This window comes from Lepidochelys olivacea (genome assembly GCF_965140295.1).
Source record: "Lepidochelys olivacea isolate rLepOli2 genome assembly, chromosome: 11".
NCBI lineage: Eukaryota > Metazoa > Chordata > Testudines > Cheloniidae > Lepidochelys > Lepidochelys olivacea.
Window position 1 is genome coordinate 26,215,927 of NC_140421.1, and position 20,440 is coordinate 26,236,366.

Genomic DNA, 20,440 nt, shown 5'->3' on the forward strand with positions numbered 1-20,440 from the left:
CAATAAACTGAGGATGTGCCTGTGGCCTGTTGAAGAAACACTTGTTCACAGATAGTGGACAATGACATAATACACTTGCAGAACGGTTAACACACTTGATTAAAGGTAATATGTTTTTTAGAACTAAACAGGTTATTTTTTCAGCAAAATATTTTTGACTGTAGCCCAATCTATGAACCGTTAATTATATTGATTACTTAAGAATTTCCAGGTATCACTCTGGGGTTTGACAGGTTTTTGTCCCAAGATCAGGACTAGTATTTTTAAACTTATTGTTTAACTGGGAAGCCTGATGTGCACAGTTGCAACACTCACACTTTAGGAACGCTTCTGTATTTGTAATAGTTTATTAATACATTTAGCAAAGTCACAAACATTCTAACCCAACAAGGTAAATAGAGATAATACAGACTGTACATCTGAACGTCCATATCCTCAGACCATCCCTTGCAGAACAACCTGAAATGTTAGTCATTGTCTTCCTCATCATCATAAGTGGCAATCGTCCTGGCATCTCCCAAGGGCTATGTCTCTTCTCCTGGCCACAGACTGGGATACAACTTCTATAATATGTTACGCTGATGCCACTATGTCTCATGTATATTCAGGAGGGGTTTCTCCCATGCTCCTTATTTGTATTTCCTCACCCTACTAATGTTGGGGTGCCCTTCTCCTATCATTTAGTATATTAATGATCTCAGCTTATCAGATACATCAGTTCGTTGCCATGGCACTCTTGTGGTCAAACATCTGCAGATGTTCCCATCCTAAGATAGCCAAGAGCTGGTGTTAGCTCATGTTCCTGTGATTGGCTGGTGTTTTGGTCAGACTTTCCCCTTAAATGCTCTATTGTCAGTTCCCCAATATTAGGGGTGACCATAAGGCCATTTATCTGAGCCAAAGTTCATAGGCCTCAAGCCTTATCGTAACTGCTGAAGCCAATGTCTTACAGAATACAGGCCTCTGGATGCCTTGCATTACTGTTGAATAAAATAAATGCTAAAGCTAGCTTTATGGGCTACAGGACACAGAGATGCTTTTAGGTCTATAACTCTCACTGTCTGCATCTCTGTAATTTTTTTCTTTAAAAATTGGTCATATCAGCATTTCGCTATATAACTCCACCGTCATAAGATTATTTCAAATCAAGTTTGCTGTGGTGTTTAAACTTCAGTTGTGAGCTAGGGTTACAAATGTTTGCAAAGATATTGTCCCTTTGAAAAGTTGTTCTGGCACTCAGTCTTGATCTATTGGCTATCTTGGTAGGATTTTTTTTTTTTTTTTTGCCATACACCTCTTTCCTTCCCACCCCTGATCAGCAAATACGTATTAGAAATGCTGGCCAGTAAATCTGAAGAGATTCATAATAAATTGAAAGATATATTTTATGTGTTAAAGACAAAGATGGACACTTGCATCTAAATTTAATATTTTAGTTGATGAGTTGTTGTCAATGGGACTCTGACTGACCTCAGTAAAGAAGAAGGTTCTCAGTTCAGATAAAATGTCATTAAATACTTTGTTAATTAAAAACAGAGAGGCAATGTTTAGTTAAAGATCATAGAATGGAGTACTATGAAAACCATGTCAAAACTTAGAAACATTTGGATCCTTTGCGTCCCTGTAAACAGGTTGCTTCCTGAGCTGGCAGATCTTGTTGAAAACAAAATTCCTTCTTGATAGGCCTTAAATACAAAGCAGGATCAATGTCCATTGGATGCTGTTATTAAATCCCAAAGAGGGAAGATGGACAGCTTGGAGTAAGAGCATAGTGATCACAATATTATCTGAGAGAATCTGTGTGACAGCTAGCAAAAAAGAGAGAGATGATAGTGGGTAAGATATTGGGTGCTTGTTTCATGGATTACAATTTCAAAGAGCTGTATAAACATTAACTAATTAGTGGATGAATATTGGTGCTGTTTATTACTTACCTCAGCCCAGTGATTCTTCAGAATATATTTTTAATAATCACATAATGTAAACAAACCATTTTTTCCTTTTCCCCCACCCCAAAAAACCCCCTTATATTTGGATAGAGATGAAAGTTAGAAATTATACTTAATTGTAGCATATATTATATACTGTATTTAAAATAGTTAATAATATATTTCGTGCAATATATTATAAATAGCATTTTAGAATTTCAGCTTTCATAACTTAAAAGTGGAATTTACTCTCTACACTCTTTGTTTATCTTTTGCAGTTCTCTGAATTTTGTCAGTATGCCAATTAGTTTAACTTTTAATTTATAGTCATTGTCTAGTTAATTTTACTTCTAGGTTCTCCTGTACTAGTAGCAAGGTATAATTGTGCGGGGTAAGTGATGTAACTTTTGGTGATAATACACTGCATTTTTCCTACTTAAAAAAGGTTGAGTCTCTGTTTTAAGTGCAAAATTCAATTTAACCTTCACTATGGAACTCCAGCTAAAGCCTCTGTAACATCTTCTGGTGGTCTGCTGTAATACAGACATTCAGTCCAACTCTTCCCTATGGAAATACATAAAGAATGGTGCAGATACATTTCTTTGTGCAATCAATACATCACAGATTTGTACATGTTTGAACATTGTGTGGCTTTGTGCTTATCTCCTGAAAATGTTTATACTTCGAAAAAATCAAAATTTGCAATCAAACACTTATCATTCTCACTCAACATGCCATTTTTTTTACTTTTCAAAAAGGTAACATCTCAAGAGTATTCATGGTTTTATATTTATTTTTAATCTGGTTAAAAGCATTCTTTTTTTCACTCTTTGATACAGTGGTTATCATTTAAATGCTAAAATTTACTGTTTGAAAGTAATTAGTATTGGTGTACTTTCAAACAATAAATGTCAGCAGTAAAATGGTAATCACTATATCTCAAAATCAACCAAAATTAAAACTCCTGCCCAAATGGTAACTTTTAAAAAAGTTTAAATGCCTGAAAATGGAGGATGAGGTTGAAAATAGCCGCTCGGCAGCTAAAGTATTCATTACCACAACTGTATTAAACAGTTTTTTCAAAGAGTCTTTAACTTTATGTCCAACGGGGTGTGCAGGGGTGGGGGGAGGAGGGGCATTATTATGAAAAACTGATGTCAGAGTTTTTATAGGCAGAGGCTGCCTTGGAACTATAAAATGCTGTTAGGATTATATCAACTAACATAAGTCAGAGGTGAATGTACTTGAAACCTTCTAAACAGTGAAAAAGAGCATCATATGTATCTAGAGAGAGATATATTATGTTGTAGATCACATGACACGTATAATTTGAAAATAATTTGCTTACTATATCTTGCTTGTTCCTAAAACTAAAAAATTAGCTAATTTCCCTCCAGTTCCTTCCAACTAATTTGTTTAATTTATTTTCATGCAAGGAAAAGAAACGTCTTTCAGTGGAAATTCATTATTGGATACTAAAATCTATTTTGCTGGTTCTCAAATGGCTTCTTTCCTAAATATTCCATTAACTGGGGAAAGTGGTCTGAATTCTGTATCTGTTGGTCCTGGTCCAAACCCACCTATGAACTCAACGTGAATCTTTTCATTTCCTTAGTGGGCTATAGACTAGGCTTATTTACAATAATGTAACACAATTAACTTGGTTGGAATTATTGAATTGATATCAGTGTAGAATTTGGCCTTCTCAAGAAGAAAAAGCTGAAGCAACTGTGAATTTTTAGCTGCTAAACTTATAGACTTCTTATAGGAATTCCTTTTAAGCATGCACACGCTTTTTTGTGGTTTTGCATGAACAGAGCCCTACCCCCACTAAGAGCCTCATTAAAACTAATAGGGCTCCACCTGGGCACAAGGACCCCGCCTGGACAGATCCAATTGCAGGATTTGGGATCTAGATTGTAACTTCTTACGGTATGCGACTGTTTCCTCTTATATTTGGACAAAATGTGTTGACAGTATAAAATAATGAAAAAAAAAAATTAAGCTAGACCAGGTAATGTAAAAAGAAAACAACACCTCAAGAAAACAGAGAGATCTGCTTTGTAAGGACATTTTGTCAGTTTGAAAAACAACATCAGATCTTCATTTCCACTCACCCTTTTCATCAAACATTTGTGCAGTTTTAAGAAATTCACTTTTTAGTGTCAAGGAATGCCCAGGGGTCTGGTGCCAGCCTCAAGCTTATGGTTGTCTTTGCATCAACATGCAAACATAATGTTTTGTGTTTACTCATATTCATACACACATTGAAATTATTTTTTTGTATTTGAAAACCAGTTGGATTCAGGAACAAATAAATTAAGTATGACATGTTAATATATGATCTATCTGTTCATGAATCTAACTTAATGTTGCTGTTTATTATTTGTAATATCATAGCGTCTAGGAGCCCTAGTCATTGACCAGAGCCCCATTCTGCTAGGTGTGTACACATACAGAACAAAAAGATAGTCCCTGCTCCAAGGAGCTCGTAGTCCATAAGATGAGACAACTGGTAGATGGGGGAGTACAAGTGAACAATGAGAAATATTAGTCATCATGGTAGGCAGTGACTGGTGCACATGAACAGCCTAGGTGTTGTCAAGTGTTCTGTAGGTGTCAAGGTTCCTCCCCCACTCTGAACTCTAGGGTTTTCTTACAAGAAGACTTTTAATAGAAATAGAAGTAAATAGGAGTAAAGGAATCACCCCTGTAAAATCAGGATGGTAGGTACTTTACAGGGTAATTAGATTCAAAACATAGAGAACCCCTCTAGGCAAAACCTTAAGTTACAAAAAAGACACACAGACAGAAATAGTCATTCTATTCAGCACAATTCTTTTCTCAGCCATATAAAGAAATCATAATCTAACACATACCTAGCTAGATTACTTACTAAAAGTTCGAAGACTCCATTCCTGGTCTATCCCCAGCAAAAGCAACATACCAACAGACACACAGACCCTTTGTTTCTCTCCCTCCTCCCAGCTTTTGAAAGTATCTTGTCTCCTCATTGGTCATTTTGGTCAGGTGCCAGCAAGGTTACCTTTAGTTTCTTAACCCTTTACAGGTGAGAGGATTTTTCCTCTGGCCAGGAGGAATTTTAAAGGGGTTTACCCTTCCCTTTATATTTATGACAGTAGGCATCACGGCAAAGGAGAGTTTTGAAGATGGATAATGAGGTAGCTTTGCTGATGTTTACAAGGAGCACATTCCAAGATTGATGAACAGCTCGGATGAAAGCATGCTTGTTATGAACATTTTAACAAGTGGACAGTGGAGGATGACATAATGGGCCAACTGAAGGCAAATATTAACATGTTTGGCTATTTGTTACATCTTTAGATTATTTTTTAAATTTAGTTTAGAATATATATCCTGTTTTTATTTTTATTAGAAATGGCTTACTTTATACTGCAGCAATGGAAAATCTGTGGATAGGTCCATCAGTGGCTGTTAGCCAAGATGGTCAGGGACTCAATCCCATGCTCTGGATATCCCTAAATCTCTGACTTCCAGAAGCTGGGACTGAATGACAGGGGATGATCACTCGATAATTGCTTTGGTCTGTTCATTCCCTCTGAAGCATCTGGCACTGGCCACTGTTGGATGACAGGTTACTGTGCTAGATGTACCATTAGTCTGACCTAGCATGGCCATTTCTATGTTATTTGCCCACATTTTTTTTTTTTGGTAACTTTTTTTTTTAAGAATAGTAAAATATTGAGCTTGTTTTTCTTATAGTAAGAGTGAATACATATTTTTTCTAGCTGTCTGTAAATTTTTGTGATTTCATAAGGCTTACAATAGAGTTGTATACTGTATAGTAGACTTAAGAACAATAGTAATCCAAAATCGTTTTGATTAATTTTTATTGATTTTTCTACAGAAACAGACAATGAAAAGTACAAAAGAGTAGATGATATGATTCCAAATACTGTACGCCTCAGGGGATCTCCAATAGAATTAGCCAATTACGCAGTTTTACAACATGTCAAAGCTGCAAGACCAGACCAAATAAAACCAGACAATGCTACCATAGACATGAAATGTTAATGTTGGGGTAATAGTAATAAAATAGCAAAAGATGTACATGAATAGCAACAGTAGGGAACGAAGGGGTTGGCGGGGGGGAGGAGTTAAAAAGAAAAAGTGTTAGGAATGCCATTCTTTCTTTAAACATAGTCCAAATTTATATAACTGCTCTCTGTGGTGACAAGCACAGCTTCAGCCGCCAGACCTCAGCCGAAAATTATGTCCTAGGTTATTTACTTGATAATCTAAATTTAACTCTGCCACAAAGACTTTGGTTCTTGAGAGCGCCAATGATGATTTTACAAAAATGGAAGAATAAGTTTCTGCTCAGAATAGAGGTGTGGTATTCAGACCAGTCCAAGTAACCAAGAATTTTTTTTCAAGAATGAAATCTGTTTAATCAGAAAACATCAGTTCTCAATTTTTTATACCTCAATCAAGGGAGTTGTATATCCATATACCACTGATAAACTTGTCTGTTTTGTTTATTTGTGGGGCTGTCTCATGATAAAAAGTAGAAATATATGTAATGTACTATCGGGGAGCAGAGGATTTGTTTTTAAACTACGACTATGACAAATCTCATTCTTGCTATTTTTGTTGTATTTTTCAAGTAGTCTAGAAAGAATTGTCACTAAAATGCACTTTTAAAAAAAAAAGCTTAATTCAGTTTTTTTCTACAAACATTATAAATGCAGTCATAGAGTAATTGAAATATATATAAAACCTATATAATAAATAGTTCTCCTTTGATACTTTCTGGGCAGAGAGTCTATTTGAAAAGTTCATCTTCAGAGACTGATGGAACCAGTTTGATTTAAGAATCCTTCAGAAGAAAGTTATTTACCACCTAGTCTTGCACCACTGAAGTTACTGGGAACTTTACAATCATCTTCATTGGGTACAGCATAAAGCCCTCATTTACTGACTTTTTATTGAAGATTAAAAAAATAAAAAATTGACTGTATAGCTCAAACGTTGGCAGTACAGATAAAGCCATACAGCAAAGCTGAGATAGTATAGCTTCTCAGTTATAGCAGGCATGCTACACAGATTTAGAATTTTTGACAAAAAATAGTTGCCATTAAATGTACTTAATCACTGTGGCCCTGATCCTGCCTTGGGTATCCTGTGGGTAGGCTACAGTGTCTATGTGGAGTCTGTTTATATGATTAATGGAGCCTTACACTGATGCAGCTGTCCACCCACAAACTACACATTGCAATCATAGGCTCCAATCCTGCAAAAACAAATACTTATGTGGAGAAATATGGTTGACCACAATAAAATAATTAAAGATAAATGAAACTACTTACTGTATGTGTTAGACTGATAGCTGAACTATTGACCTGATCATGCTGTCTTGGCAATCGGTGGAGTGTCTTTCCTTGGCATTTTAACATATAAATTAAATTCTAGATGAATCAATATGTCATGTCCCTCCACAGTTTGAAAATTTAATTTGATTTCTGACATGTAAATGTATGTAGGTACAGAAAATTCTATCCATTGTAATAAATTAATCCATATTTTATTTATTTTTGAGAACACAAATACTAACAGATGGCATTTTATTATTAGATTTGTTCTTTAACAAAGTTGTCGGTGAAAACTGCAACTTATAATTTTAAGTTTCTCTTCTGAAAGTTATCTCTGAACCAGTGGTTCCCAAACTTGTTACGCCGCTTGTGCAGGGAAAGCTCCTGGCGGGCTGGGCCGGTTTGTTTACCTGCTGCATCCACAGGTTCGGCTGATCACAGCTCCAGGCCAGTGGGAGCTGCTGGAAGCAGCGTCCGGTACGTCCCTCGGCCCGCGCCGCTTCCAGCAGCTCCCATTGGCCTGGAGCAGCGAACCACGGCCACTGGGAGCCACGATCGGCTGAACCTGCGGATGCGGCAGGTAAACAAACTGGATGGCCCGCCAGGAGCTTTCCCTGCACAAGCGGCGGAGCAAGTTTGGGAACCACTGCTCTAAATGATTTTAATTCTCCAAAGTTGTACTAGATATAGTTTAATTTTCTTTCAGTATTTTTCTTTAACTTCTAGTCTATATGTTCAGTATTGATTTTATGTAATTTTTAACATATTAGGTGGTCATTTTAATGGTGTTATTGCTTTGGGAACCATAACTATTGATTTCTTGAATTTGGTGCATTTAAAATCATAACCAAAATACTATATTAACATAGCTAAAGAATTAAAATGAAAAAGAATGTATTGTAAGTTAACAGCATTATTCATTTTTGTACTTTTTTTTTTTTTTAAAGAGCCCAATTATGCTAAAATCAGTCTGACTTTTGTGTACTGTTTGTATTTTTAGATGGTGCTGGAGAATGTTGGTTTTTGGATATATAAGTGTTGAAGAACGTAGTGTTTACAGACAAAATCTTTAAAATCTGTTTTTTAGACATCAAAGGTAGGTAAAAGTTTGTCTATATTTAAATACATGTATACAAACTAATACATTGAGTTTGGTTTTTTTATCTCAAATATGTCCTAAAAAGAACAGCATCAAAAGTTAAGAAGCCCAACTCAACTCTTCAGAAATGTGACTGTCTATAATAAGAGTAATCATCATAGTAGTAATAAGAAAGCACAGCTTTCTTTTTACGTAGGTTATAAAAATAGGAACCTTTATTCAACTAGCCTTCTTTCTGTCTAGTCTTCTATAGCCCCCCATAACTGCACTATCCATGCATAGTGCCTGTCATACCTAGACTATGTCATGTTTTGGAATATAAAGAGCAGGTAGATAAGCTATTTGGAGGATTAGAGTTTATATGGAAAAGAAATGGTAAACAACATATAAGGTAAAAAATAGTGATAAATGTTGTTAGATTTTTGTGTAGGATTTTAGGTGTGTGATTCTCATTGATTTTAATTGAAGTTGTGCCTCTAAAACCCAGCATGTGCTTTGCTTTTAATATTTATCTTTATTTTGAAGTGTATGGACTCTGGCCATCAAAACAAATGTCAGACATTCAGGAGACTTCTCATGTGCAATTTTCTTTCCATTATACATATTGGTAAATTGAATAAGTAATGAAAACTTTAGATACTATTGTAACATGAAGAATTATTCTATTTATAGTTAACTTAATAAATGGAGATCTGAAATTTTATTGCCCGCCCCCATCTCCCTTTCTGTTTTTGTTAAATTTAATCTGTGACAATATGTGGAATTTGTTGATGACTATGTTGTAAACATTGATTACCAGTACAGGTGATCAATAAGCAAAGCAATCAAGAAATAATTTTGTAATATAGTAAATTCTTGGCAGGCCAGTTTAGTTCACGTGCAACTTAGTTAGATGGGTCTAGGAATGACATGTAGCTCAGTTTCTAAGTTACTTCATTGAGAGGGTGTGCAGGGGAACAGCAAGTCCTGTCTCACCCTAGCTGGTCTGGACTAGCAGCTAGGAGCCCCTGGCTAGGGTGCTCCCAGCAGCATGGGGGAGATCAGACTCACCGCCACCTCCAGGAGCCTCCTCCAGCTGCAGCTGCTGCTTTCAGAGCCCAGCTCTGAAGACTTCACAGAAGTGAAGGTGGCAATTCCATGACCCCCCTACAACAGCATTGCAACCCCCATGCCCCTCTTTGGGTCAGGACCCCCACGATTACAACACTGTGAAATTTCAGATGTAAACATCTGAAAATGTGAAACTGACTAATTTTCAAATCCTATGGCTGTGAAATTGACCAGAATGGACCATGAATTTGGTAGGGACCTAATTATTGCTTGTAAACTGAGGTTCTGTCTATGTTACAGACCTACAGCAGCACAGCTATGCTGCTGTAAGGTCTCCTGTGTAGCTGCTCTTTGCCAGCAGTGCTGGCATAATTAAACCACCCCCAATGAGTGGCAGTTAGCTATGTCAGCAGGAGAGCCTCTCCTGCCAGCATAGCTCTGCCCACACCAGCACTTTTGCCGGTGAAATTTATGTCGGTCAGGGGTGTATTTTTCACACCCCAACCAACAAAAGTAGTGGTGTAGACAAAGCCTGAGAAAATTGTTATGGAAGTAATTGAGAATATATGTACACACATACATGTATTTTTACAAAGTCAGTTTTCAGAGTGAAACTGCATGTTAAGGTGTGAGGGTCAGTTGCGTATAGTTCAAAAATATGATTTGCCCAGGAGGCCTTCCAATATCAAATTAAATGTTCTACACGTCGTCCCCCCCCCCCCCAAAAAAAAGCCACTTTCAGGTATGGACTGACATATACCAATTTTTCCTCCCATTTCATACTCCCTACTTCTTCAGAGGTCCCATGCCTCTCTTCATCAGAAAGATAGCAATGTGAGGTAGTCCCTGCCTACTACAGGAGCTTAGTTGGCTGTCTCTCCATTGCTTCCAATCTCTGCTTGCCCACAGAGCAAGGGACCAAGTGAACAGCCATTATTCTTATAGTTATTGTGCTATCAGAAGATTCCTTAGCCTGGATTCTCTATTGTTTTAGCATGTCTTTGTGAATGTTAGTTACGCATTTCAGAGCTTTTTGTTTTTATTTTTAGTTTTGTGATAGAGATTTAAAATATATATATCTATCAGTTTTGGGTCTTTCCCATCCATATTCTGTGCATTTGTAGGATGGAGGATGTATTTTTTAAAAGTGCAGACTATTAGGATGCGTAACATGTGCTACAATACCAAAATCCTAAAAAGTAACTTAGTCCTTAGACTCTCTCTACATGGTGGAATAAAAGTATCATAACTGACCAGTCTATTGTGTGGTTGTTTTTTTCAGGTAGTGCATTTCAGATTACAAATAGGTGTGTGGTACTGCACCAAAATTTATTTTCTGTTTTGCATCTTGGGATGGAGAGCTACCACATTTGTAAAATTTTCTTGCCTATACTATAATTTCTGTTCTTGCTCATTTATTTTCTTTGAAAAACTTTTATTAAAAAAATAGATGTAACTTAAAAAAATAAAACTAGTTTAAATGGCATTTCTGGTTAACTTACACATACTCTATAGATCACATTTCTTAAAGTTTTCTATAGACTTTAAAATTAAATTAGGATTTAATTACATAATGTCTTTTTGTTTAATTGAATGTATAATGAAACCTTGAAACTACATGCATGTTACTTTAATTCCTCTTACCAGTCTTCAGGTATCTATCTGACATTTAATACATTTTTCATCATCTCAGTAAATATTTGTACAGATTGTTAAAGCTTGTTAATAGTTCCTGTTAGTAGGGCAGTCCTTTATACTATATCTCTACCCCGATATAACGCTGTCCTCAGGAGCCAAAAAATTTTACCATGTTATAGGTGAAACCGCGTTATATCGAACTTGCTTTGATCCACAGGAGCATGCAGGGCCCCGCACCGCCCCCCTCCCCCCCGGAGCACTGCTTTACCATGTTATATTCGAATTCGTGTTATATCGGTTATGTAGAGGTTATTTTAAACCAGATTACTTTGCAGGAACCATCTCTGCTTCTGAAATGATTGTGCATTTGGGTTAATACTTCAGATTTCCATTTGATAGCCATATGTTTCAGGATCAGAAATTATACCCTCCTGCACGATAAATGGGACTCTATTGTTTCCATCTTTGAAACTTTCATAATATTTATTTTGTTTTCCTATATTCTAAGTAAAGAATGAAGCTACTTCAGTTAACACACACACATTTCAAGAGACATTTTGTTTGTTACATATTTTATTATCAGTACATATCAAATGTGTAGAATAATTTCCTTGCCTCCTACAGTAAGGAGGCCATACAGTGCTTTCCATGTTGAAACTCTGGGTCAGATTCATATCTGGTATAATTTCCTACCTGGTAAAACTCCATTGAAGTTCAGTCCCTCCCTAAAACATACCTACATAGCGATATTTACAAATCAGTACTTTCTGGCATTTGTTAGGCAAGTGGCAAGCTGAAACTTCTGTTTTTATGCAATACTGTTTTTTGTTTGCTTTTTTTTTTAATTGTTACCTCATCCTCCCAGCCTCACATAGTCATCTCATCTACCTGTTCTGTCCTGTCTGATGCCTAGATGGCAAGTGCTCTGAGCCAAGATTTTCATCTTGGTTGATTGTTTGTACAGTATTTAGCACAGTGGGGCCCTGATCGTTGACTGAGATTCATAGCCACTACTGTAGTCGAAATAATAATAATAATAATACATGTTGCCATGTGAATTTAACTCACTAACTAATGTCCACCTCTGTGTGAGAGAGAATCCTGTTATCCCTGTTTTATAGAAGGGTTTATCAAAGAGTTTGTAACTTGTCTAAGGCTATTTAGTACGTCTGTTTAAGAACAGAAATTATGCCTTAGGAGTTCCTGCTCAAACAAAACCTCTCCTCTTTTGTGGCAGGCAAGCTGATCATATTTTATTTTATACCAAATTTGCATTTGTTTTAAATGTGAATACACAAATGCTCTTGTACCTAATTTTCATTGAGTTGTAAGCAACCATTATTTTTAGCTTGCACATCTGCATTTTTTTAAATTGTAAGTAAAAATTGAATAATTTTAGTGCTGTAGGCTTTTCCTTGTTTTCTAAAACTTGTTTTGTGGTAGGATGCTGCTAATTCTGATGTGCTCTTTTCATCAGCAGTGCAAGACCATTCAGTGCAACCCACTGAAAACTGATCTATTTAGTAGAAAGTTTGTTCAACCTGTAAAAATAATTTTTTTCTTCTTACACATTTGGGCAGCAGTGATGTGACAGGGAAGAGATCACTCTGCAGATCTTTATGCCTGATTCTAGCAGTGTAAAATTGTGAATTTTGGATTTTAGTAGTGGGCCAGACCAAGACTGATAAGAGCATCAGGACTAGACTCAAATAGGGACACGGCTCAGTGGCCCAAATATGGATTATTATAAAATTAATATTATTGGAAGTGTGGAGTGTGTTTGTGTCTTCATTTCTTTTAAATATCTGTCCTGGTTAAGTAATTTTCTTATTATAATTTTTCTCAGTTTCTTGGCTCTTCACCCAAGTTTAACTGTAAAGGTGCTAACTGCCACCTAATATCATTCACCTCTGTTATCCAATGTTAAGGGGTGTAATATACATATGAGCCAAATAGGCCCCTAGTTTATTAGGTCTGGGATCCACTTGGGCAACCTTAGCTCAATACTTTGTTTCCCTGTCCACTCTGCTAGATGAAAGCAGACAAGAAATAGTTAAAGGGTTTGGAATACACACAACTGAACTTCATGACTAGGTCCCTACCAAATTCACGGTCCATTTTGGTCAATTTCATGGATATAGGATTTTAAATATTCTAAATTTAATGATTTTAGCTATTTAAATCTGTAATTTCACTGTGTTGTATTTGTAGGGGTCCTGACCCAAAAAGGAGTTGTGGAGGACAGGGGTCGCAAGGTTATTGTATGGGGGTTGCAGTACTGCTACGCTTACTTCTGCACTGCTGCTGGCAGCGGCACTGCATTCAGAGCTGGGCAGCTGGAGAGCAGCGGCTGCTGGCTGGGAGCCCAGCTCTGAAGGCAGAGCCGCCGCCAGCAGCAGCGCAGAAGTAAGGATGGCCTGGTATGGTATTGCCACCCTTACTTCTGCACTGCTGCCTGCAGAGTTGGGCCCTCAGTCAGCAGCCGCCACTCTCCGGCAACCCAGCTCTGAAGGCAGCAGTGGAGAAGTAAGGGTGGCATGGTATGGTATCGCCACTCTTACTTCTGCACTGCTGGTGGCGGGGCACTGCCTTCAGAGCTGGGCTCCTGGCCAACAGCCACTGTTCTCCGGCTGCCCAGCTCTGAAGGCAGAGCACAAGTAAGGGTGGCAATGTCACGACCCCTTCAAAGTAATCTTGCAACCCCCTTGCAACTCTCTTTTGGGTCAGGACCCCCAATTTGAGGAATGCTGGTCTCCCCTGTGAAATCTGGTCTGCATAGTAGATGGTAAGACTAGATTTTACAGTCTGACAGGTTTTTCGTGGCCGTGAATTTGGTAGGGCCCTGTTCATGACCTATCAAGTCCTGCTGCCAAATATAAAAGAAGGAAACAAACAATGGCAATCTTGTTGGAGAGAGACCAAGCTAGAGAAGGAGAGAAGGTAGTTTTCCACTTGAACCCTGCGGTGGAGAACTTATTTTTTTAAAAGATATTGGCTTAATCCTTCAGAGGGAGGCATATTTGCATGAACTGTTCTTGTATCCTTGTGACATTTGGCCTGTTAACTTTTGGGAAGGGAAGCCTTTGAATGTGTTTTGTTTGCTTGGGTGTAGACTACTCACACCTTTGGGGAGGGAGGACCCATCCTGTGATATCATATTTTGCATTTGGGTTATGAAAAACCTGTGATCTGAAAGTCTGGGTGAAGAAAGGCACTTCCTTTTATAGTGTTAACATTTTACCAGTTATTTATTTCCTTTAACTTTTAACGTATAAATGGTCATGTATCACTAAATGTTTCAGCCTAAAGCTGAATAGAATTTTGCTCTTATTTTCCTCATCCGTATATTACTTTTCTGAATCCAGTATCTACAAATACTGAAGTGATGATCACATTATAAAATGTGTAATGAACAATAATGTTAATATCATGATTATTTAAGCACAGACTGTTGAGTATTGTGTGTCCATATAGACACACACACTGCTCTAAGGAGCCAAGTAACCTAATTTAGATCTCTACAATGCAGTACATCTGTAATACTTTGGATGATGGTACAGTGGTGGTATCTAAGGAGATAGCATTTCTGAAAGGCTTCCCAATTAGAGAGTTTGCTTGGGAAGGTTGGTAGAGAAACCACTTCTTCCTTCTGCTTTGGACATCTGAAGGTGACTAATCTCCAATGCTCCATATTTTTATCACCTATTGGCATAAGCATAAATACAGTACCAAGACTTCATCAAGAGGGCAGTTTTCCTCCAACTGTGTTAAATGTACTGTTCAACAAGCGTATGAAATAGAAAGCTTTTTCTACATAGTGTAGATGGATTCTTCTAGTGTTGTCTGTTTTGTTGGAACCCAGAAAAGCTTCTGAGTTTTTTAAGACTGACTGTGTACACATTATGATACAGACTCTCAATGAACAGATTATTTGCTTTTGGATAAGCACAGCCTTTAAAATGTGGTCTAGTTTATCTGTCCTTTCCTGTTTCATTTAGTTGAATTGCTTGTTGCTTATATTAACTTAAAAATCAACCAACATAAATGAAGTTTACTAAGTCCTTGTCTACACTGGCAAGTTTATGCACAGTAAAGCAGCTTTTTGCATTGTAACTCCTGAGATGTACACACTGCCAAGCCACTTAGTGCACAGAAACTGTGCAGTTGCAAGGCTGTAAGAAAACCACCCTGACGAGAGGCATACATCTTTCTGTGCTGGGGGTACAGTGCTGCGGTGCCACTATAGACACCCTGGTCAATTACAGCGCTGCGATTGGCTGCCGGGAGGTGTTCTCGCCTCTCTGGTCATCGGTTTGAACTCTACTGCCCTGCCCTCAGGTGACCAACCGTCATTCTCACCCCTTAAATTCCTTGGGAATTTTGAAAGTCCCCTTCCTGTTTGTTCGGTGAAGCGTGCAGTGGTCACAGCACATCTTTCCAGGTGACCCTGTCTGCTCCACACACCAGGCGATCCACCACTTGGAGCAATGCTGACCTACTGGACCTAATCAGCATTTGGGGAGAGGAGGCTGTCCAGTCCTAGCTGCTCTCCAACCATAGGAATTATTATATCTATGGACAGATTTCACAGTGCATGACAGAAAGGGGCCATGACAGGGACATGCTGCAGTGCAGGGTCAAAGTGAAGGAGCTGCAGAACGCCTACCACAAGGCAAACTGCTGCTCCAGTGCTGTGCCCATGAGTTGCCAGTTCTACAGAGAGCTGGACGCAATACTCTGTGGCAACCCCACCTCCACTGCGAAGGCCACTGTGGATACTTTGGTGGATCGCGTGCTTTGTTCCTGAGCCCAAAAGCAGCCTTCCACTGTGGTCAGCACCTCCGTGAAGGCCACAGGTAATCTCATGTCATAGCTGCTACGTGTTGCAAGATCAGTGTTGCACTCCTCTTGCCTTTGTAGTTTAAGGAATAACTCCACTGCCACTTGAGACGTGTTAGAGCGAGCAACATACTGGTCAACAGTGCGGGATCCACTCATGCAGACCGAAGAGGCAGAGAGTGCAGTACACGAACCGTTGAAAGATGGCGCCAAATGCGAACGGAAGCCCAGGGATTGCTGGGATGCGAAACAATACATCATGGAGCATTGGGACAGGACCCAGGATGCCCCACGACCCCTTCCACCTTTCCACTCTTTGTGGTGGAAGAGGAATAGATGCTCTGTGGGATAGCTGCCCAGAGTGCACGCTCCGAATATCACTGCAGGTGCCACAAGTGTGAACCCACTATTGCGCAGGCAGCTGAAACACAACAGCGGTTTCCCTTCAGCGCTCTCTGAACGGTGCTGTAACTGCCGGCAGTGTAACTCTGCCAGTGTAGACGTGCCCCCAAAGTTTCACTTTATTTGATTTTACTTAGGGTAAGTCATTCACCAGAATTTTTTTTAACCTTTTCTACAAAAAATTCCTGAAAAATGTGTATTAGAGAGTGTGGGTTTGGTTTGGTTTTCAGTGTACATACAGCACTGTTAATGTGAGCATCCTGGGTTATTTTTTATGTACAGTGAGATGGCACTTTTTGTTTACTTATGTTCTCTGTTTGTTAGATCTGGCTTATTTAAAGTGTTCAGAGCCTTACTTAACATCATGAGTGCTTTAACATGTTTTAGAATTTGGATAGAAGAAGGGGAATACTTGTAGAAATTAAGACTGTTTTGTACAGAATAGAATACTATATGACATGCCACGTCTAGTCTGGGAGTTTTATTATTTTCTTAGCCATCAGTGTTACTACTACTTTATTGACCAGTAAGGGTCTCCCAAGAAGCCTTAAGATACTTCTTTGCTAAGCAAATACAAATAAATTCATCAGAGCTAACAGTCCACCTCATCCATTTATCAACCTACATTTTGGCATTTTATTTTTACAACTGTATTATAAATGCATGACTCACACATAGGCTGGATGCAAGAGACCATGATTAAGGATTGTACAAAATGGAAATACCAGTGTCCCAGGCATTCTGATTCTTTAATGGATCTATTCTCTCCTTGATCCATGCGTGGTGGCTTTTTTGTTTTGTTTTGATTTAACAACTTTCTGTAGTGGGCAGTATATAACCCTAAATAAGGACTTAATCGTGCACCCGTTTGGTAAATAATGAAATTATTCACATGAATAAGTGTGCCATGCTCAGGCCCTGTGTATGTAAATAGAGGATTGATGGACAGGGTATACTGTTAAACTTTGTATTGGATTTTAACATTCTAAAATTGTACATGGAAGATTGAAATAGTTAGTACATTTTTATATTATCTATAATGAGTTGTGGCAAGGTGGCCGATGTTAGTATGGTGGGTCCTGTGCTTTTCTTGGCAGGAGGCTAAGATGCCACTCCTTGCCCCTGCTCTTGGGACGCTGAGGTCCCCGATAGTGATCCAGGAAGGTAGTAGAGGAGAGAAGTGGGGGAGGGGTCTGGATTTCCTCCTCACTCTGCCCTAGCCCCTCTCAACCCCTGTGGATTCTTACCCTCTTCCCCCTTGGGTGGGGAACCTTCGGCCCTTAGATGTTGGGGAAGGAAGTCTCCCTCCCCTGCTGGGGCAGGGTCTCCCTTACTTCTGTTCTCTGGTTTTTCAAATCTTACAACACACCTCCAAGCTCCAGTCCTCTTTGCTTCCTCCTCCTCCCCTGACTGCCTGAAGCAGGGGGGTTTATTAGGTTCCTTAATTGACTACAGGTGCTCCAATTAACCTGTAGCAACCCTCCCTAGTCTACGGGGAACCACGCCTTAATTAGCCTAGGGCTTATATATTTCCCCTCTTCCACTCTACCACTGCTCCCTGGCCCTCCTGTAGCACAGATTATAAAGCATAGCATCAAGAGAAGCAGGTTGCCCTAACCCAGGGTCCAGCAACCTTTCAGACGTGGTGGGCTGAGTCTTCATTTATTCACTTCAATTTACGGTTTTGCGTGCCAGTGATACATTTTAATGTTTTTTAGAAGGTCTCTCTCTGTAAGTCTATATATTATGTAACTAAACTATTGTCGTATGTAAAGTAAACAAGGTTTTCAAAATGTTTAAGAAGCTTCATTTAAAATTAAATTAACATGCTGATCTTACGCCACCGGCCCGCTCAGCCCGCTGCCAGCCTGGGGTTCCATTCACCTAGGCCAGCAGCAGGCTGAGCAGGGCCTGTGGCTGGACCTTGTCTGGCAAGGGGCTGGCAGCCAGAACCCCAGACCAGCAGCGGGCTGGGTGGGGCTGGCGGCTGGGACCCCAGACCAGCAGTGGGCTGAGCGGCTCAGCCCGCTGCCACTCAGTCCGCTGCCAGTCTGGGGTTCCGTCCGCCGGCTCCTGCCAGCCAGGGTCCCGGCTGCCAGCTCCACTCAGCCTGCTGCTGGTCTGGGATCCCGGCCCTGCCCACACAGAGTGGGTACCTACCTTCTCCCTGGTTCTAGCCCATTTTCTTCCACCCTCTCTTCACTGACCTGAGGGTGGGAGTGCACTGAGCACAGGGCAGGGGGTGAAGGAGCAGGCTGGGGACTGGGGTGCAGGGTCTGGCCAGGAGCTAGAATGAGGGAGGGGGCTCAGGATTGGGGCAAGAGGTTTGGGTGTGGAGTGCTTACCTGGGTAGCTCCAATTTGGTGCAAGGGGTGCAGGAGCTCCCGTTTGGTGCGAGGGTGGGGGTGGGAATTTGGGGGATGCAAGATTTTTCAGGGCATGGGGTGTGGGGGTGCTGGGGATGTGTGGGGGATGCAGGAGTCAGGGCAGGGGGCTGCGGGGGGTGTGAGGAGGGTGCAGGAGTCAGAGCACAGGGCTGGGGGGTGTGAGGAGGGTGCAGGAGTCGGGGCATGGGGTGTGGGGAGCTGGGTATGTTGGGGGGTGCTGGAGTCAGGGCTGGGGTCGTGGGGGGTGCTGGGGTCAGGGCAGGGGGCTAGGGTGTGTGGGGGGGTGTAGGGGTCAGGGCAGAGGGTTGGGTGTGTGGGCTAGGGTCGTAGGGGTGCTCCTAGCCCCCTGCCTAGAGCGGCTCACAGCAGGGGGCTGGAGAGATATGCCCTGATTCCGGCAGGCAGCAGCGTGCCATTAAAAATCATCTCGCGTGCCGACTTTGCCACGTGTGCCATAGGTTGCCGACCCCTGTCTTAACCAATCTGTAACCTGAGGGAAGAACACAACTTTTACTTTTCTTTCCCAAATTTCCAGAGCAGGTGAATGTCACGTCCAGCTTGCAAGACATATACAGCCTAGGGTTGCCGAGCATCCGGTTTTCAACCCAAATACCCAATCAAAAAGGGACAGTGGCGGCCCACTGACTGGGCCACTAAAAGTCTGGTTAGCAGTGCAGCGGGGCTAAAGCGGGCTCCCTGCCGGTCCTGGCTCTGCACAGCTCCTGGAAGCAGCCGGCAAGCTTGACTCCTAGGTGCAAGGGTGGTCAGGGGGCTCCACGTGCTGACCCCAGTCCAAGCACTGACTCTGCAGCTCCCATTGGCTGGGAACAGGAATCAATGGGAGCGTGGGGACAGCGCCTTCAGGTGGGGGCAGCATGCGGACCCCCCTGGCACCTCCACCTAGGAGCCGGACGTGCTGGCAGCTTCTGGGAGCCACTTGAGGGAAGTGCACCACTCAGCCAGAGCCCGCACCCAAACCCACTCCCAGTCCCACATCCCAACTGCCTGACCCAGCCCTGAACCCTCTCCCACACACTGTCCCAGAGCCTGCATTCCAAACGCCTCGGCCCTAGCCTGGAGCTCCCACCTTTGCACCCCAAACCACTCATCTCTGGCCCCACCCCAGAGCCCACACCTCCAGCCGGAGCCTGCACCCCTTCCCACACTCCAAACCCCTTGGCCCCAGCCCTGAGCCCCTCTTAGACCCCAAAACCTCTCATCCGCAGTCCCACCCCAGAGCCGACACCCCCAGCCGGAGCCCTCACCTCCTCTCATACCCCAACCCTCTGCCACATCCCAGTGAAAATGAAAGTGGGTAGGGGAGAGTGAGTGACAGAGGGAGGGGGTGAGCAGGGGGTCAGAGAAGGGGTGGGGGTGGGGGAAGGATATTTAATATTGTGCGATTAGAAAGTTGGCAACCCTAATAGAGCCTCTTACAATCAACTTTCTAGTCCTTTCTGAAATTTATAAATCCCAGATTCATAGTATACTCTGTACAAAAATGAGGTCTTGCAATATCCAAACTTCAGAATTTATAACTGTAATTAAGTACGAGTAAACTATTGAGTACATGATTCAGCAGTACACACACCATATTAATATAAACGGGGGGGGTTCGAATTAAATAACTTTTATCACCACTGTATTGATTGGCCATTACCCTAAGATAGGCAATTACATATTTTTTATTGCAAGGGGAATTATTCTCTAACATTTAAACTTGTATAGTAAAGAAACCCTGTG

The 20,440-nt window shown here is 40.8% G+C and overlaps 1 protein-coding gene across 4 annotated transcripts in view; it reads left to right on the forward strand.

The window, feature by feature from the left end:
• The window catches only part of MBD5 (methyl-CpG binding domain protein 5), a 264,996-nt gene that overhangs the window by 63,557 nt on the left and 180,999 nt on the right, over window positions 1–20,440 (forward strand). For 3 of the 4 annotated variants that reach the window (XM_084643358.1, XM_084643357.1, XM_084643360.1), the window contains exon 2: window positions 8,283–8,378. The exons of the other annotated variant lie outside the window; for it this stretch is intronic. The gene's annotated coding sequence lies outside the window, so the exon portion shown is untranslated. The remainder of the gene's footprint in view (window positions 1–8,282; window positions 8,379–20,440) is intronic. 4 annotated transcript variants of the gene reach the window in all.